Here is a 17,655-nt window from a genome sequence, read left to right as displayed (position 1 = left end):
CAAAGAAAACTGTTGAACATAATTTAAAAACGAAGTAAGCGGAAATAAATTTATGATGTGTCCAAAATTATTTTAAGTGAAATTTATTATAATCACAATGAGACCATAGCGACTCCAACGACCTATAATGCATGTAAATGGTAAAGCTGCCTAATGAGTTGTTCAATCGAGTTGAAGCACGCTCATATTCTTTGGCCGCTTACGATTCTTTGTTGTTGTTTTTGTGGTGTGATGCAATGAATGCGAAATGAGGTATTTGTTTTTCATTCCATAAAAATGTGGGCTGTTTTTTTAGGAGGTGGGCTATTAATTAAAAGAACATACTACATACATACATACATATGTATACTATATACATATTTATATAACATTGATGAGGTAATTATTTTGATGAAAAACTACTTGTGAATTTCCAACCAAACCCATAATTTTTGTGTTAATTGTTTTGATGCGCTTGGAATAAAAAATGTTATTTTCATACGTTATGGATTAGCTGCTAGTGATATATCACGTGCATATACATACTTACATACACATACATACATACATATATGTATTACCATATCATGATTCACCACAGGCTACAACAAACTACAATGCGCCATTATTTCTAATGGGGCGTGGCGAAATGAAAAGCGTCACTTCAAATGCCCAACCAATTCGATGGCAAATGCCTACGTGTATTCGTATATTGGAAAAAGTTTTAAATATACAGTAACAAATCGCTTTGGCAGTAAATATTGATTATTATGATGTGACATAAAAACTGGCTGTTCGCAATCGTAAACGTGCAATAAGCGTTCTAAATAGGCAGCAACAACAATTGATTGACAGTGCACTAAAAAAAATTTGAAGTAGCAAGTGCAGACGAATTAGCTTTTTAAAGAGTTTAGAAAAAATAGCTAATGGTTTGGAAAAGCTCCATTCGCTGAGTAATGGCAATACTTCGAAAATAAATTGAGTTTTAGCGACAGCAATTCGACTCCGAAATGAGTATTTCTCTTCCTCGTATTTTTCACCAAACTATTAACATCGTATCATCTTTGTCGCCCTTTTGAAAAAAATTAAAATTTTTGGTTCCATATTTTGTTTACTTTTTCATATCATGGCAACAGAACAATTATTTTAAGTCATAACAGAATGGAAATAATTTTTTGGTAATTTAAAACTGAAGATAATTTATGCTTAAGATAATTTATGCAATTTAGGCAAATTTAAGGACTAGTTTAAAATTTGCAGTCATTTACAAATTAGACATAAACTTGTTTCCTTCAAAAACTCGACATATAAAACAAAACCTGAGAATGATATAAAATGTGGCGATAAAGACTACACAACGACTATTATTAAAAAAAAATAACAGAAAAAATTAAACCATGTCATACTAATAATATTTCACAGCCGAAAAAGCATAATTTTAATTATAACTTAGTTCCAATTTATTAAGGCGAAAAAATTGTGTCCACATTGCCAAAAAAATTATGTCCCAAAATTTAAATTCACTTTTTCGTCTCTCAACATTGATGTCTAGTTTACCAAAAATGTCCACATTACCAAATAAAAATAATGTGCATATGTTCAAATATTAAATATCCAAAACTTTAAACATTAATGTGCAGTTTGTAAATGACGAAAAAGTAAGCCTAATCTTGTGGTCAAACAATATATGTCCAAATTTTAAATGACCAAAAACTTCATATCCTCATTACCAAAAAAAAAAATTATGTAGATATGGCAAATTTGAAATGTCCAAAACTTTTATGCCCACATTACCAAAAAAAAGTATTTCAAATGTCAAAAATGAAATGACGAAAAAGTTATATCAAATCTTGACGCTGTCAAAAAAATTATGTCCAAATTTCGAACGACTAAAAAATTGTGTCCACTAAAATTCATTCTCAGTACTTAAACAAGGATCAAGGACCGAACATAACTGTTATTAAAATGAACGAACGAACTGTTATTAAAAAATTCACTATGAACGAAATGTTCTACAACTAAGTGGTACATAACACTCGATTTAATTTTTCACCAAGAATCAAATTTTACAATAAATTTGGTCTGTAATTTTTATGCAAAATTAAAAAAACAAATAACAATTATTTTTGATTTTTATGTTATATGTCTTAGACAACAGTTCTTGAAGACTTTTATTTATAAAAATCAACAATAAAAATCAGCCAGTGACTTTTACTTTTAAAGGTCATCTATATAAATCAGTCACCGACTTTTACTTTTTAAATTATTCGTATAAAAGTTATTAGCATTTTTTGCAGTTAAGAAGATGTTGGGAAACAAAAGACTACTACGACTTATACAAATGATTATTATAAGTATGATTTAAAATATAAAGGTCAGTATCTGGTGTTTGTTTATGACTTTTATAATTAAAAGTCTTCGATAACTGTTATCTAAGACATATAATTTAAAAATCAAAAATAACTGTTATTTAAGGAGTAATTGAATAAAAGTCAAAAAATAATTCTTAAAGGGCGATTTTTGTAACAGAGGTTTTAACTGTTACAGTCTCTGATAAGGAAAAAAACATACGAAAAAAATTATGTTCAGTAATTTACTTACTCAATCGAAATTTTAAGTGTGCAATTCACTGGACACTGATTTTCAATATTTAAATGGCAAACAATTTTGATGTCCAGTTTTTAAATTACTACCAAAAATGTATGTTCCGTATTTAATCTCGAGTGCTCAATATTCGGTTAGCTTAATCCCATTTCTACCTTTGGACTTTTTCAGCTTGAATGAGGCCAGTTGAAAAGCTTCGAAATTGTATGTATGTGTGTATTTATATTTCGTCGTCTATCAAATTCTTTACGCCTTAAGTTTGTTTTGAAATTTCCAAGAACACTCAAGTATTTCGTATTACATCGATGAATCATCTACGCACGCAATTTTCTAATCAAATTATTTATTATACTAACTTTTAAGTATGTTAGTACATATGTATATTATATTCAATACTAAGTAGCATACGCGTGCAATAAATCACATAAAAAGAACTAAACATTTCAAATATTTATATAGTTCCTAGAAAAATTGGTTGAGTTCAAAGAAGATTCACTTTCGAATGCTCAACTACTACAATTTGTTTTTATAACAATTTTTTTTTTTTGTTGCAGCATATCAAGGTCACACTAAAAGTTTTGAATAAATCAATTTACCCTTTGACGGAATGTAAAAGCCGCACTTACAGACAGACAGCTGCCACCAACTGTCTGACACCTTCATTTATCAAACAAAAGAGATGTTTATATATTATCGCTTGGCTGACTGGGCACTTATCATTTAATCCCACAAATAATTATGATGAGAAGGCCTGCCACATTTGTCTATTTATCTAAGCGCAATTAAAATATAACGCGGCAGGGGGTGGCACAGATGCATAAGCATAAGTATACAAATACCAAAGTGCTATACAAATAAATTTGTAAATGGATTACATACAAAAATCGGCCAGTCGAAAACCGGAAAGTTTAAATGTAAATACTAGATATGTATGTATGTATGCTTGTAAGCGTGTAAATGAATGCACATAGAATATAAAACTGGCGTTTGTAACTCACAAATTTTGCCAAGTCATTTCTCATTCATAAATATGTGTGTATGTATGTAAAATGTAGATTTATGTGCGCCTCTATTTAAGTGTCTATTGATATGCTAAAATCGCGCATTCAACACTGCAATAAAATTGTCTTGTGCCGTAGACCTTCTCGTTATTCTTCGCCGACAATTTAACGCTATAAGTGTTTAGGTATTTTCATTTTCAATTTCGCTTTCAAAGTGTCACAGGTGGCGACATTGAAGGATTAAATGAGTTACCGCATAAGCTGTCAACTTGTATACATTTTCGCCACTACTTTAGTTTATTCACATAACAATCAAAAAGTTCGAAGCCATTAAAGTTTTGAGTAAATAGAGATTACATCTTTTTATAGTATGGGTTTGATGGGTTTCGTTTGGAAAAGTTTGCGGTTTTATGATTGCAGTTTTCTTGGAAAGGAACAAATAAATAGAAAAGTTTCAACACCACTGCTACTGTCAGGCCATAGACTGAATATGTCAATTGGGCTTTCAGTTAATATAAGATCAATTTACCCCGATGTTTGCATAGGGTCTTCGTTGAGAACACTCTCGCTTATCCGTAGAGTTTTTGAAATGTCCGACTTTAAGCTGCCTACGCTGCTGGGCACACTTTAATTTCGTCGACCAACTCGCTATTCCTACACCATTGCTCCCACATAGGATATCCAGTAAAAGGTAACAGTAAATGCTCATCGTAAGCATTTCCTTTATGGCATTGGGTTCCACTGCAAGGAATGGCTCAGGTCCTATCGGGTTCGTGGCTGTGGCCATTCTGGACAACTAATCAGTTTCCTCATTTCCCCCGACCCCAATGAACCCTGGAACCCAAATCAGTTGAATATCATTAGCCTCAGCCAGAGCATTAGGCAAGAAGGACTTGATCTCGAATGATTCGAGGCTATTTAAACCGCGTGACTATCGCTCGCAATAAGTATCTTCTCGCTTCGATAATTTCTTCGAATTTTAATCTCAACACACATACTGATGGTATGGACCTCAGCTTGAAAGATGCTAGGGAAGGTTTACATGAGCACCAAACGCTTCATTTTGGGGCCTTTTACGCCTGCTCCAATCTTCGCTTGGAAACAGGGCTAGGTGGAGCTGGAACCTGTCTTGTCCTTGTTTCTAGGTAATAACACCTTGCCTTTGCCAAAGCCCTCTCTCGTTAAATTAAGGAAGAGTTCGCTTTACAGCCTGTTATACTGAGAGATGCGGCGGCTCAAGTTACAGCAATACCTCCAGCGATACAATCCGTAATACAAACACACGGTAGCAGTTGAATATTGGTGAGGGTCTGCCTCACCGTTCCCAGAGTAGACCTGGAAACCCAAACCACCGCACCATAGGTCACTATTGGTCTCACTATCATGGTGTACATCCATCTTAGCATCCTCGAAGTGCAGGATTTTCTCACTAGATGTTTACACGCCATCATCGCTCTTGTAGCCTTAGAGGTGATCGCCTCAACATGAGTGCTCCACAAAACCTTGGAGTCTAGGATAAGCCCCATATACTTCACCTCTGTGGCGCCATTGATCGCGACCCCATCTAAGGTCAAGTTCGTCATCTCCTTGAGAGTTTTTTTTTTTGGTAAGAGGGACTATAGCAGTCTTAGAAAAGTTGACATTTAAACCTACATCTGCACACCACCTTTTTGGACTATGTCGCAGAGAGTACTTGCGAACTTTCGTCTAGCGGCATCGCGTACCGTTGGAAGCGAATGCCCTAACTAGTGAGTATCTGTAGGAGTTCGTCCAAACTAAGCCCCACTATAGCATTTTTAATTGCCAACACTTATGTAATTAATAACACCTTAAATATGCACCCATAGCCACGGTGACCATTCGTACCGATTTTGAGAAAATTGTCCCTTTGGAAATTGTTTTTATGTCGGGACTTATAAGTGTCCTATATTCATATTTGTACCGACTAAATCCCGATTTTCAGTGTTTTCTTTATAAATTGTATAAAAGTCTCACTGTACTCTGGCCCAAAAACAATTGTTCGTACAAACGTGGCAGCATTTTCGTTATCACAAAGAACATAGAATATAAGGGAGCCATAAATGTAGCCAGCATCCTTATTTTCTATGATTTTTTAGTTATATTTTATTCTGTTGGTACTCTTGCTATATTGCAGTCTATCTTTCTTGCCTGATTTTTGTAAGGTTTTTATAGTTGTTAAGTATTTTTTTCATGAAACTATTCTAACTTGAATTTAGTGAAATTATAGAAAATAATACCAATTCCCTCAAAGAATGCATGGATAAGAAAAATATAAGCTGTAGGTACGGTGGCGAAAATATAAATAGGGAAGAGACATTTTAGAATTATTTGGCTATTTTCCTTTCGCTTATTTAATGTTTATTATTTTTTTTTATGAAAGTGTAGCTCGTTATCTAACAAAGACCATGTAAGTTCAAATTTCAAATGTTGTACAAAGATTAGTTAAGTTAAACAAAGTTTCATTAAAATGTTAAGCTTTTTAATTAGAGATTTCATGGAAACATTCTGAGTATGCAGTTTTGTAGCCCATTGAATTCAAAGTGCAAACTTTAAGTAGCTAGGACTTACTGTCAATTTTTAGTAATTATTATTTATTTTTTTTTGTAGAAAATGTTGCTCATCTTCTCCATATAAAAAAATTGTCGAACATAGTTTGAATGGAAGAAAATATGCGAATAAAAAATTGCCAAAAATCAACGGTAAGTCCAAGGCTCTTCACACTTGTACTTTGAATTGAATGGGCTGCAAAACTGTATACTCAAAACAATTCTAAAAAACCTGTTTAAAATGTTTAAACTTTGATACAATTCGTCAAATTTGTATAAATGTTCTACAAAGTTTGAAATTTTGATTTACATGTTTTTTTTTTTGCTTTTAAGCTATATTTTCATAAAAAATAGTAAACTTTTTTTAAACAAAGAAAAGTATCCAAAAATTGCCAAAAAGTCTGTTCTCTATTTAAAATCTCACCACCGTATATGGGTCGTTCTTAAAAAACATGACCAATTGGTGTCCCCAGACTTTACTATTTTATATTTTGTTTCTTCAAAAAGAAAATAGAAAAATATCTGCATTTTTATAAATTATTATCGATTCTACGTAACTATATTATAAAAAAAAAATAATTAATTATCTGAAAATAACTTAAAAAATATTTTCAATGTCAAAGGTTTAGCAAAAACCTGTGTCCCGAGCCAATTTATAAAAATTTAATAGTTATTTTCAGTTGAAATAAAATTGAAAAAAAATAATATTTACAATTTTTGTTATTCAGTTTGTGTATATTAATACCATATATAGAAAAGAATGATGAAAAATAATTTTTTTGTATAATTTTTATGAAGAAAATTTGTGTCCCCATGTTTTGGTCCCCTCTGTTACGTCCACTCATTTTATTGAAAAATGTTTGTTAAACGTTATGACGCGTATATTCCTCTTATGCTTCTCCATCATAACTTAGCTAAAATCAACAAAATGTGTTTTGAACTGTTCAGTCTTGTTTAGTGCGTTGTTGAGTAAGGAACCCAATTGTATGCCGGGTACGTACCCTTATTCAGTGTCAACTCTGTTACTGTTGAAAAACGGTGAGTAAAGTGATTTTTTATTTATTTTATAATTTTTTTATAAATATTTTATGTACATTAATTAAGTGGACAAATAAATTCTCCAAAATTCGAATAAAAAGCTAAAATATGGTATTTTTGAGTTAATTTGTCCCCTCTGTTACCGGTCCACTCTGTGACTTATTAACTCCAAAAACTCCAAAAATTAAAAAAAATACTGCTGGTTATGGATTCCTATTGTTGATACCATCCGTAACCACATGAGGCCAATTATAAACATATTTGGCCAACTTAATTTTTAAAAATTACAAAATTCAGAATGGTCATGTTTTTTAAGAACGACCCATATATTTATTGTATGTGTAAATTTTTGCGATCATTTTTCAAGTTTTTGAAACGCTGTTTTTTTCTTTGTTTTGTTTCAAATAAAACTGTATTAAAAGATGGTAGGTGTTTTTATTCTAAAAGCAAAATTGTATGTTCTGACTCGATGCTTTAGAAATGTCCCAATTTTTGTCCAAAGAGATCAGCTTACCCTACCCATAACATGACTTAGCGGGTTCTCCAATTGTTGGACAATTTTAAAAATAACTTAAAACGGTTACGAAAAGATAATATATGGCATACTTATTCTAACTTCCGAGTTATTGTGCTGTTTACTCATTTACTTATTTCTATTTTCCATGCAAATTTATTTCCACATACTTTTGTAAATTTACAAACATACACACATACGCTATAACTCTGTGGGTTTGCTTACGCACTATTTGCAGATAAAGCTGCTCCCATAAATTTGTTTGTATTTAAGAATAAATATAAATGTATGCACATACTAGTCGCAATATGCGGCAGATATGTACACAAGCATACATACATACATATATACATATGATAGCGATTATTACGACAGATGCTGATAAAAAGATACAATTCTCAGGCACGCAAATATAAGTATGTATGTATGTATGTATGTACTAGTATATATGTATAGCTTTTCAATTACATTACACAAACACTTTTAATTAAGAACTCTTGTTCGTTGCTTATTCTGTACTCATTATCATTGTTGTTGCTGTTACGTTGCAACTATTATCTATTGTTATCATAGCGATGTTTTGGTTGTTGGTTGGTTGGTAATGGTAGTGATGATGAAATTAACGAAATTCAATCAGGTACTAAGTACATACTTAATGGTTTCATAGTTCTCGAACGGAAGGGGGAATTAAGCGTTGCTAACGCCGAAGTTAAGAATTTAGGAACTATAAACATTTGCGTTATCCGGTCGATAACATTCTGAGAAGTTTGTGTTCGTATGCATGTATGTACATACATGTTTTCAGATTCTGTTTGCTTTGACTTTGACTTTTATTAATTACGAAATAAGTATTTCTTAAATGTAGCTTAATTGCAATCAAGCAAACAAACGAGCAAAAATATGAAGTGGATTGCATAATTAAAAAAAAAAGAAGAAAACAGTGAGGAAATAGTGATTTTGTATAAAAATAGACATGCTTTGTTCAGTTCATATTTATATGTATGTACATAAATCAGTTAAAGCCTATAGGGGGCATTCTACCTACATATGTATTTAAAACCCTCAAAAGAATTGATAAAAATACTTTTTTTCTTTTTTAAGTAAAAAAAAAAATGCGATAAATATATTCTCCGACAGCCAGGCGGCCATAAAATCAGTGAATGCAGTAATGCTAAGATCAAGGGTTTCACAGGAATGCCTGGCAGCCCTAAAAGCCATCTTCAACGTCAGACCCATTTGGGTTTCGGGACATAGAGGTATTGCATGAAATTGCACTTGTATAACAGCTACACTGCAATGACCGCAAATTGATATGAAAAAACAGAAGAACTGCCCCGCCTCCAAAGAGAGGACATTTCGCCTGTATAGACTCTTCGAGATTAGGAATATTCGCCCATGAATCTTTTAGAAGGTGCAGAGATAAAGAAGAGGAAAAACACTTATTCTAGAGTTGCTCAGCTTTAGCTAAGGGCAGAGCAGGCGTTTTAGGCGTTTAGCAATGCTTTAGCTCTCTTACGGAACTATTCAGTCTGGGAATAACAACAATCCTACTTTTCATAAGAGCTTCAAAATGTTTCCATCAAATATAGACAATGAGGCTTCAGTGTTGCACAATGGTTTCTCAATGGAACTGCAATGTCTAAGTGAGTCGGTCTTTTGGGCGGAAGGGAAAAAATTGTTTTTCACTTATATTGCTGATTAATCCAGCCGTATAAAATATAGCAAAAAAAAATTTATGAAAAAGCGTTAAAAAAATTTTAAGTTGCTCTTTTTTTTAAACACTTTTTTTTTATAAAATAGAAGCTTTTGAAGTAAACAAATATTTAAAATTAAAATATTTTAACATATGTTTCAGTAACGTAAATTTATGAAATTAAAAAAATAGGTAAATAAAAATTTATAACAAAATTTTTACTTAAAAATTTTTTTTTAAAACATTTTTGTTTTTGAAGTAAACTAATATGTTTTGACCTTGTTTATTTAAAAAATAAAATAAAAAAGGCATTTTTTTAATAAAAAATTTCAGTAGAAAAAAAATAAAAAAGAAAGCGAAAGTAACGCTGGGGAACTATTTTGTAAAATTATAAGCTTATTTTACCCAAGAAAACTAAATTCAAAATCAAAAGAAAAAAGCCAATATCTCTTTCGAGGTAATAATTTTTTAGTTAAAAAAAAAAAAGATTTTTTGCAAGCAACAAATATGGTTTGAAATAAAGGAATTTTTTTTAATAGTGGTTGGTTAAAAAATACTGAAAATATGGAAAAAATTAAAGAATAATATTAAAAAGAACAATACTTTAAATCTGAAAATAAAAACCCACTTTGAAGTAAACATTTGTGAAAATATATATTTTTAATGAGGATATTTACTTTTAAATATGTACATATAAAAATTTTAAAAGTATTTTCTATACAAAAAAAAAAATTAAAAAATATTTTTTAAATTGAAGCATGTTTTGAAATGTATTTTATGTAAAAAAACTTTAATCAAACAAATTTACTTTATTTCTTAATTAAAAAAATCAAAATTACTTTTTTCAAAAACGGTCTGAACTAAAATTTTTTTTGCATAGAAAAATCTTCTTTAAAAAAATATATTCCCTTTTTGGTTGTTGTTGTTTGCGTCAGGGTGGGTGTATGACGTATTTTGGAACGAATTTCCGTCATCCCTTGTTAAATTTGGTTTGGAGACAAACCGGTTTCGGCGTTGTGCCCTCTTCAGTGTCAATTTTTGTTGTCTTTTTTCTTCGGAACGAAAATTGACACTGGAGATGGCACAACGCCGAAACCGGTTTGTCTCCAAACCAAATTTGACAAGGGATGACGGGAATTCGTTCCAAAATATATCGTAAAAAATCTACTTTGCTATTTTTTATTTAAAAATGTAAAATTAGTTAATTGAATTAAAAATGTTTAATTAATTTTGTAAAAATTAATGAAATTTTTAAGCAAATAAATTTACTCTACTTCTTCTTAATTAAAATGTTAAATTAATTGCACCAAATCATATAAATAAAAAAATTTCGTATCCAAATATTTCCTTGAAGTAACTTTTCCGTTTCTTTAAAAAAATTAAATGAAACTATGAAATATCACAAATTTCATATTAGTAATTTTTTTTGAGCCTTGGATAGTTCGGAATGGTTTTTTATAAGCTTAAGTCATCAATAAACTGCCGTAAAAACGTTGGTTAATAATTGACCATCTGGCAGCCATTACTGACGTATTTTCCTATATACATAAAATGAAATTTACACACACAAAAGTTTATAAAAAAAAATTAAAAAAGAAACATAAAAGAATTGCTGGGGCGTCACATTGACTTTTCAATCTTTAAAAAGCCGTTAACACACAAAAGAATTAGTTCACCAAACCAAAGAGAGCCGAAAAAGGGGACCTAAAATTTTTCATCTGGAAAACTCAATTAATTAAAATCAGCCAAATAAAAACTTTAATTGTTGCATTGTGGCACTTTCACATTAATTTTACGCGCTTTTTTTCACTTTCAATCAGTTCAGTGAGTTGAGGCCAATGTTTAAAAATGAAAATTATGTTATGCACAACTATTAAACTTCAAGCTTGCAAGTGATGAAAAATCAATTACTATATTATTTTATAAACTGAAAATTTAGAAGCAATTAGGTGAAGCTATAAAATTTCGGCAGAAAATGTGTTTTGCTTTAGTTGGCAATACGAGTCCGTGAAAACATTTTAATTTAACACCATAAACGAGCTAAAGATCGTAAAGGAATTCGAAACAAAAAAAAAAAAACTATAAAGGCAAATAAAAAAGTGTTTTTATTATTTTTTTTTTTATTTGCTGTCATATGTTTTATTACCACTTAGGCGAATTCCTAGTTCACACACTTTTCTCAATTTTTTCCATACATTTTTATTGCCATTTAGACAACGCGGAACGTTTATGTAAATAAATACGTGCCTATTCTAAATAGTCGCGGTGGAAATAAAAGCAGCTGCAGGCTAATGGGAATGTAATACATTTTTTATAGGTAATCGCTTATAGACGACTCCATTTCCAAAATTTTAAGTTCAAGCACGGCATGAAGTATTTCTTGTAGGAAGAAATGCTCCTGAATATGAACTGTTTGTGGCATGCAAAATCTATATGAGTCACATGTTCTGGTAATGGTAACGATTTTTTTTAGCGTGAAAAAGTATGTATGCCTGTCAAATCTCGGGTTGGCCCTAAATTGATGCCTTCTATCTGCAATTTTTACAAAGTTTCTGATATGAAAAACCACCTTAGACCAGGGACAGAACATAACAGTTATTGATGAAAACTGTCATTGAAAAACTCACTATAAAGGAAATGTACTACAACTAAGTGATACACACCAATCGATTTCTTTTTTCTCCGAGAATCCAATTTGAAAATAATTTTTTTTTTGTTATTTGTATGCAAAATTAAAAAAATGATTATTTTTGATATTTATTTTATAAATCCAAAATAACAACTATTTTTGATTTTTATCTAAATAATCTGCAAATAACAGTTAATTTTGATTTCTATATTTTGTACATAACAGTTATTCAAGTCTTTTATTTATAAAAGTCGTCAATAAAAATCAGCGACTGACTTTTATTTTTTAACTGAAATACCTTAAAAATTAACGCTTAAAAACTTTTAGTGAAATTCCATCGAATTTTTTTTAACAAATTTTTACAATAATCATAACCTCAACTTTCAATTCACACTCGCAAATATTCAGTTTTAATACGCAAAATTATAACTGCAGAAACTATCTAAATCTTCCTCGATTCCAATCACAAGCGTCCACAGATGAAAACATTAACTGTTTGTTTGCGAAAAATTGCGATCATTTGCGAACATCACTTAAAATTGGTTTATAGGCATGGCATTTTTATGAGCTGTTAAGGCGTCGAAATACCGAACACCGAATACAGGTTAAGTACGGGGCATTGAAGGAAATACAGAACATTTGGCGTCCTTTATAAAACAAATAAATTTCCAGGACAATTGACGAAAAAAAGAGGACTGTACAATTTTGGACGGATGGTCGCCGTATCAAATATTTGTTTCTTAGTATTTAATGTTATGTTAACAATAAATCCAATCACACAGCTAATCTTAAGGCGGTTTGGAACTTAGTTGCGCCGAATTGGGCATTTCCATCAATTATAGTTTCGAAATAAAAGTGGAGAGTTCCATGCTTTAATAAAAGCATATTTTGAAGAAGTTAAATTAAATCTACATTACTTACAGCCAATTTCACCAAAGCAGTTTAAATTAAAAATGATTTTAATGTTTTGAATTTTATATGGAAACTTAAATGAAACCGTGGTGAAACCGGCTGTTGGGGCAATTTTCTCAAGTAGCTTTGAAATTGATCTGCCTTTTAAACACATCTTTGAAAAAAAAAAATTGTGTTTAAAGGGCAGATAAATTTTAAAAGTTACTTCAGAAAAGGTCCCTAAATGACATAACCAGCAAAATGTTTGAAAGAATTACCTCGTCTGTTTATTTTTTTTATTCTATGGGATTTGTCACTTAATTGCTTGCTGTTATTTTTTTTTTTTTACGCAGCAACTGTATGCATAAACTAAAATTCTTTATTTACACTCTTGTCTATGAGTGTTTTACGCGCCCTTTTTTGTTTACGCACCGATAACGTGATATTGAGTAAAAACTCGCACTTTTTATGCATGTTGTATATATTTTTTTTTTTTTGTTTCTGAACTTCGCAAGCATACTTATGTACATTAGACTGCATCACCAAAAAAAGTTGCGGTATTTTCGCCAGGATTACAAAATCTACTAGATATATTCGCAGACGTCCACCAAAATATTTGGAGAAAATATTAAGATTTACGTGAGCTGGACCGATTTGAAAATACCTCCAAAAATGGAGTTTTTTATGAATAAAAATACTCGTAGTTTCTTAAAGAACTTTTTGAAAAAAATCCCATCAGATGACAAAACAGATTAACTTAATGAATTTGCATAAAAATATTTAAAAATCTTTTCAAGGGAATCGTAATAATGAGATTTTTGATGCTGTTTTTTAGCTTTTTTCAAAAATTGGCCAAAACCATTCCGATTTAGAATGGTAGAAAGGTATTTTCCCACCCTTTTTATTTCTGTGCAAAAAACAAAATCCATTCAGGTCACAATTTTTTTTTTTCAAATATGAACTCATTTTAATTCAACTTGGAATGACACTGTTGATCCTGGCTTTCTCTTTCACCCTTTAAATGACTTTATTAGCAAAGGATTAAAAACGGTGAGCAAATACCTTTCCAGGAATACCTCACAAGTCTAAATCGGAATAGTTTAGGTTCAGTTATTTAAGTTATTATTACGATTCTGTTAAAATTTTTTTTAAATTTTTTTTTAAGTATTTTTATTCTTAAACCGTTTTGTCATTTGAGGGGATTTTTTTCAAAAAAATCGTTAAGAAACTATTTTTATTCATAAAAAAATAAATAATAAAATATTTTGGTGGAAGTCTTAAAATAGAATAGGTTTCATAATTCCAATGGAAACACAGTATCGATTTTTTTTTTTTGTATGGGGAGTGATGCAGTCTAATGTGCATGCATACATATTAAATATGCACACAAGAACATGAATTCTTTGCCCATGGAATAGAGTAACTACGAAAGACGTTTTAATTTACTTTTTTTTATGTACATTTGTAAAACTTGTACATTTCGACTTCTGAGCATAAATGTCTTCTTCTGTGCTGATTTTTTTCGTTCTCACTTGTTAAAATATGCGTACAAATCTAAAGAAACGCCTTTGAAAACGAAATTACATACACACGCTGAAGGCAGCTAAGTTGCTTAACATATGTGTACGCATATACATACATACATACATGTCTAGTTATAATTTTTGTAAGTTTGACAAAATAAATGTAATTTTGATAAAAAAATGTTTGATTAAAATGAAAAAAATTATGCTCCATTTTATAGATAAATGTGTAAATCGGAAAATGACAATCTACATTTTGCATGTAAAATGTGAATTTAGTAATTTTTATTTTTTTCGACATTTAATTTTTTAAATTTTTGTTGTCATATGTATACAATTTATTTATTATTTTTTTTATGCTTCGTTTTTATTTTTTATTTTTTTTTACTGTGTTATATTTAATTTATTATATTTTTTATAACTGTATTTTTTAATGTTTTTTGCCTTTCTTTTAGAATTTTGCGCATGTAAGATTTCAATTTATTAAGAAAATTTAATTTTTTTTTTTAATTTCATGTTAATATAATTTGTATATTTTACATTTTGTGTATCTTTAGATTTGTTTATTAGTTTTGTTATGTGCGTATATATCTATTTCTTTGTTATTTTTAGTTTTTTTATTTAACTTGTTTTGTTTTAATTTTTTATTAAATATATGTACATATCTAACTTTTCTCTAATTTTTAATTTTTCATATTTTTGTAAGCCCGCATAACTTGTATTTTATTTTTCTAAATAAACATAGATTTTATTCAATTCTAATAACAACTTGTAGAAAACTTACCAAATTTAACAATCCTTTGCAATTGTTGTAAAAGTCCTTTTTACTGATTTAGTTAATTATTTTTGAAACCACACAGATCAAAAATATGTTTGCATTTGTAGATTAGTAAAATTATTAAAATCAAGCGATTGTCACGGTTAAAAAAAAAGCTTAAATTTTAAAGTGTTTATTGTAACTTTTATTTTTTTGCTGTATTTTTCCGTTTCAAACAGCTAAAAAGCATCTTTTATTTTTAGTTTTGAATTTTTTTTAGTAATTTTAATTCACGCATATAATGTCGCTTGATAACAAGCTTCACTTTCGCACATTATTTCATTAGTTCTGAAATTATTATTATGAAATTTGCTCCTTTCCAAGCTCACGACAAAAAGGGGTAATTTAATCTCAGCACAAATCGTTCCATTCGCACTTACATATTTCCTATATAATTGCACACTACTAACTCGACAATTTCCGCTTGTCAGTTAATCTTTGGTTGTTAATTTTGTTTCGCTTTTTTCTGCATCTTCACCACGCGACACGAAACGCCCTACAAAAGGCACAAACCAGGCGCAACAATAAAGCGCCACTGAAAGCAAAACTTCGCAACTAAGTAAATACGTATGTACACATATGTGAGTGCGTGTTTGTGTACTTCGCAATGCTGCGTCACTTTCCTACTATACATGTGTCACATTAGTTGAACGCTGGCTCATTCGTTGATTCAATAGTTCGTATCCCAGAACCTAAATCGGATTATGTGGGCACTAATTCGCAAAATGCTGGAAAGAAAAGTCCGTCTTAACCGCGCCGTACGCAAATCAAAACTGAAATTGCGGGAAAAGCATTTTGGGAATCCAAGCAACAAACTAGCAACAGTACAATTACCAGCAACATTAAAAGACAACAACAACAACCACTGCAGCAGCAGCAGTGACGGCGGTGGTGTTGGTGGGTATAGCAATGAAATACTTAGTCACTTAGTGGCAAAGTCAGATGGAGTCATTCAGCCAAACAAAGTCATGCTATAAATTTGACGCAAACAAGCAACGCACAAGCCAGCGGCAGCAGCCGCACAATAACAGAATAGCTTAGCATAAGCGACAACATTAACAACAGTAAACTGCATAAATCGAAATGTTGACTAACGGTGAAGCTGTAAGCATAACAGCATAGAGCATATTTTTACATTTTAATGTTCTGCAATACAGCAGCGGCAATATAAGAAATACATAAACTTGCTATAAAAACGGTGAAGGGTAGTGTGACGGAAGATAACATACGGAGTGATCATCTCTTCAAATTGTATTTTAAGTTTTCGATTTGTATGGATATGTAAAATCGGTAAAATTTCTCGAGCAAGCTGACTTATTTCGAATTGTGAAATTGAGTGAACAAAATTCGGATAGCTAAAATCTGGCTGTTTAATAAAAGTTCTGCTAATTAAAAATCTGCAACTGAACGGCTGTAAAAATGGTGTTGCAATTAGCCGGAGTCTGGTGTATATTAAATGGTTGGTTAGTTAGTTTATAATGTGGGAATCTGCAGTTTTCAATTCGGAAAACTCCAGTTTACCTAACTTATTTATTATATTTTTGTAATTAGAAAGCTATATCTGCAATGAAAATTGGACTTATTTTTATTATAAATTGGTCATTCTTTAATTCACAACTAAATGCATTTCAGTACTATATTCCAGAAAAAAATACCCAAAATCAGGGTCTTACGAACGATACTGGCACAAGCGTACAAATTAGCGCTGGGAGTTTTATCCGAATAGTTTATTGATATTCGGATAACCGAATGGAATATAGATATCCTGATATTCGAATTTAAAAATTAAGATAACATTAAAATTTTTTGTGAATTAATGCGGTGTTCTAAATATTATTTGTTTTGCCAATCAATAGACTCAGTCATTTTGAGTACAATTATACGAATCTATTTAAATTATGGATAACCAAGTGAATGCATGCTAACAGAATACTCGAAAATCCGTACTAGTCGGATTTTAACCGCATACATAAATATCCGAATACACGGGTACTCCTTAGTTGCTATTCTAGATATTATGCCTTAAATGATTTTTAAGACCCGGTCGGAAATGAAATCGAATTCTATTATCTGTTCTGTTCAATTAAGGAACCCCACGAGTCACTTGGCAGGAATATGAATTCCCATCCAAACTCTGAAGAGAAAAATGTAGTTATATGATATAAGTTAGGTTATATTATGTGGGGTGGAAACCCTTACTCTAATATCTAGCTGTGGAACGTGAAGAAAGATGGCAACTGCTGGTTGAACGACGGCAAAAGTGGGTAGACCGCTTAGACTTTGTTGCTTATTCCAATCTTCCCAACAAACAAATTGTGGTACAAAACTCAATAACATTGCTAAAAAGTAGAAATCTTTTTAATTCGATTCGAATCCATTCAAGTTAACAAAACGGCCAA

The 17,655-nt window shown here is 30.8% G+C and overlaps 1 protein-coding gene across 1 annotated transcript in view; it reads right to left on the bottom strand.

Moving 5' to 3' along the window:
• The window catches only part of LOC118735518 (thrombospondin type-1 domain-containing protein 4), a 187,419-nt gene extending 172,162 nt beyond the window's left edge, over positions 1–15,257 (bottom strand). Inside the window, exon 1 of the mRNA XM_036465313.1 lies at positions 15,224–15,257. The gene's annotated coding sequence lies outside the window, so the exon portion shown is untranslated. The remainder of the gene's footprint in view (positions 1–15,223) is intronic.
• Between the last annotated feature and the right edge of the window lie 2,398 nt (positions 15,258–17,655).

This window comes from Rhagoletis pomonella, unplaced genomic scaffold (assembly GCF_013731165.1).
Source record: "Rhagoletis pomonella isolate Grant_MI unplaced genomic scaffold, Rhpom_1.0 Rhpom_scaffold_00003, whole genome shotgun sequence".
Taxonomy (NCBI): Eukaryota; Metazoa; Arthropoda; class Insecta; order Diptera; family Tephritidae; genus Rhagoletis; species Rhagoletis pomonella.
The sequence above is the reverse complement of the archived record's forward strand: the minus strand, read 5'-3'. Positions and strand labels throughout refer to the sequence as shown.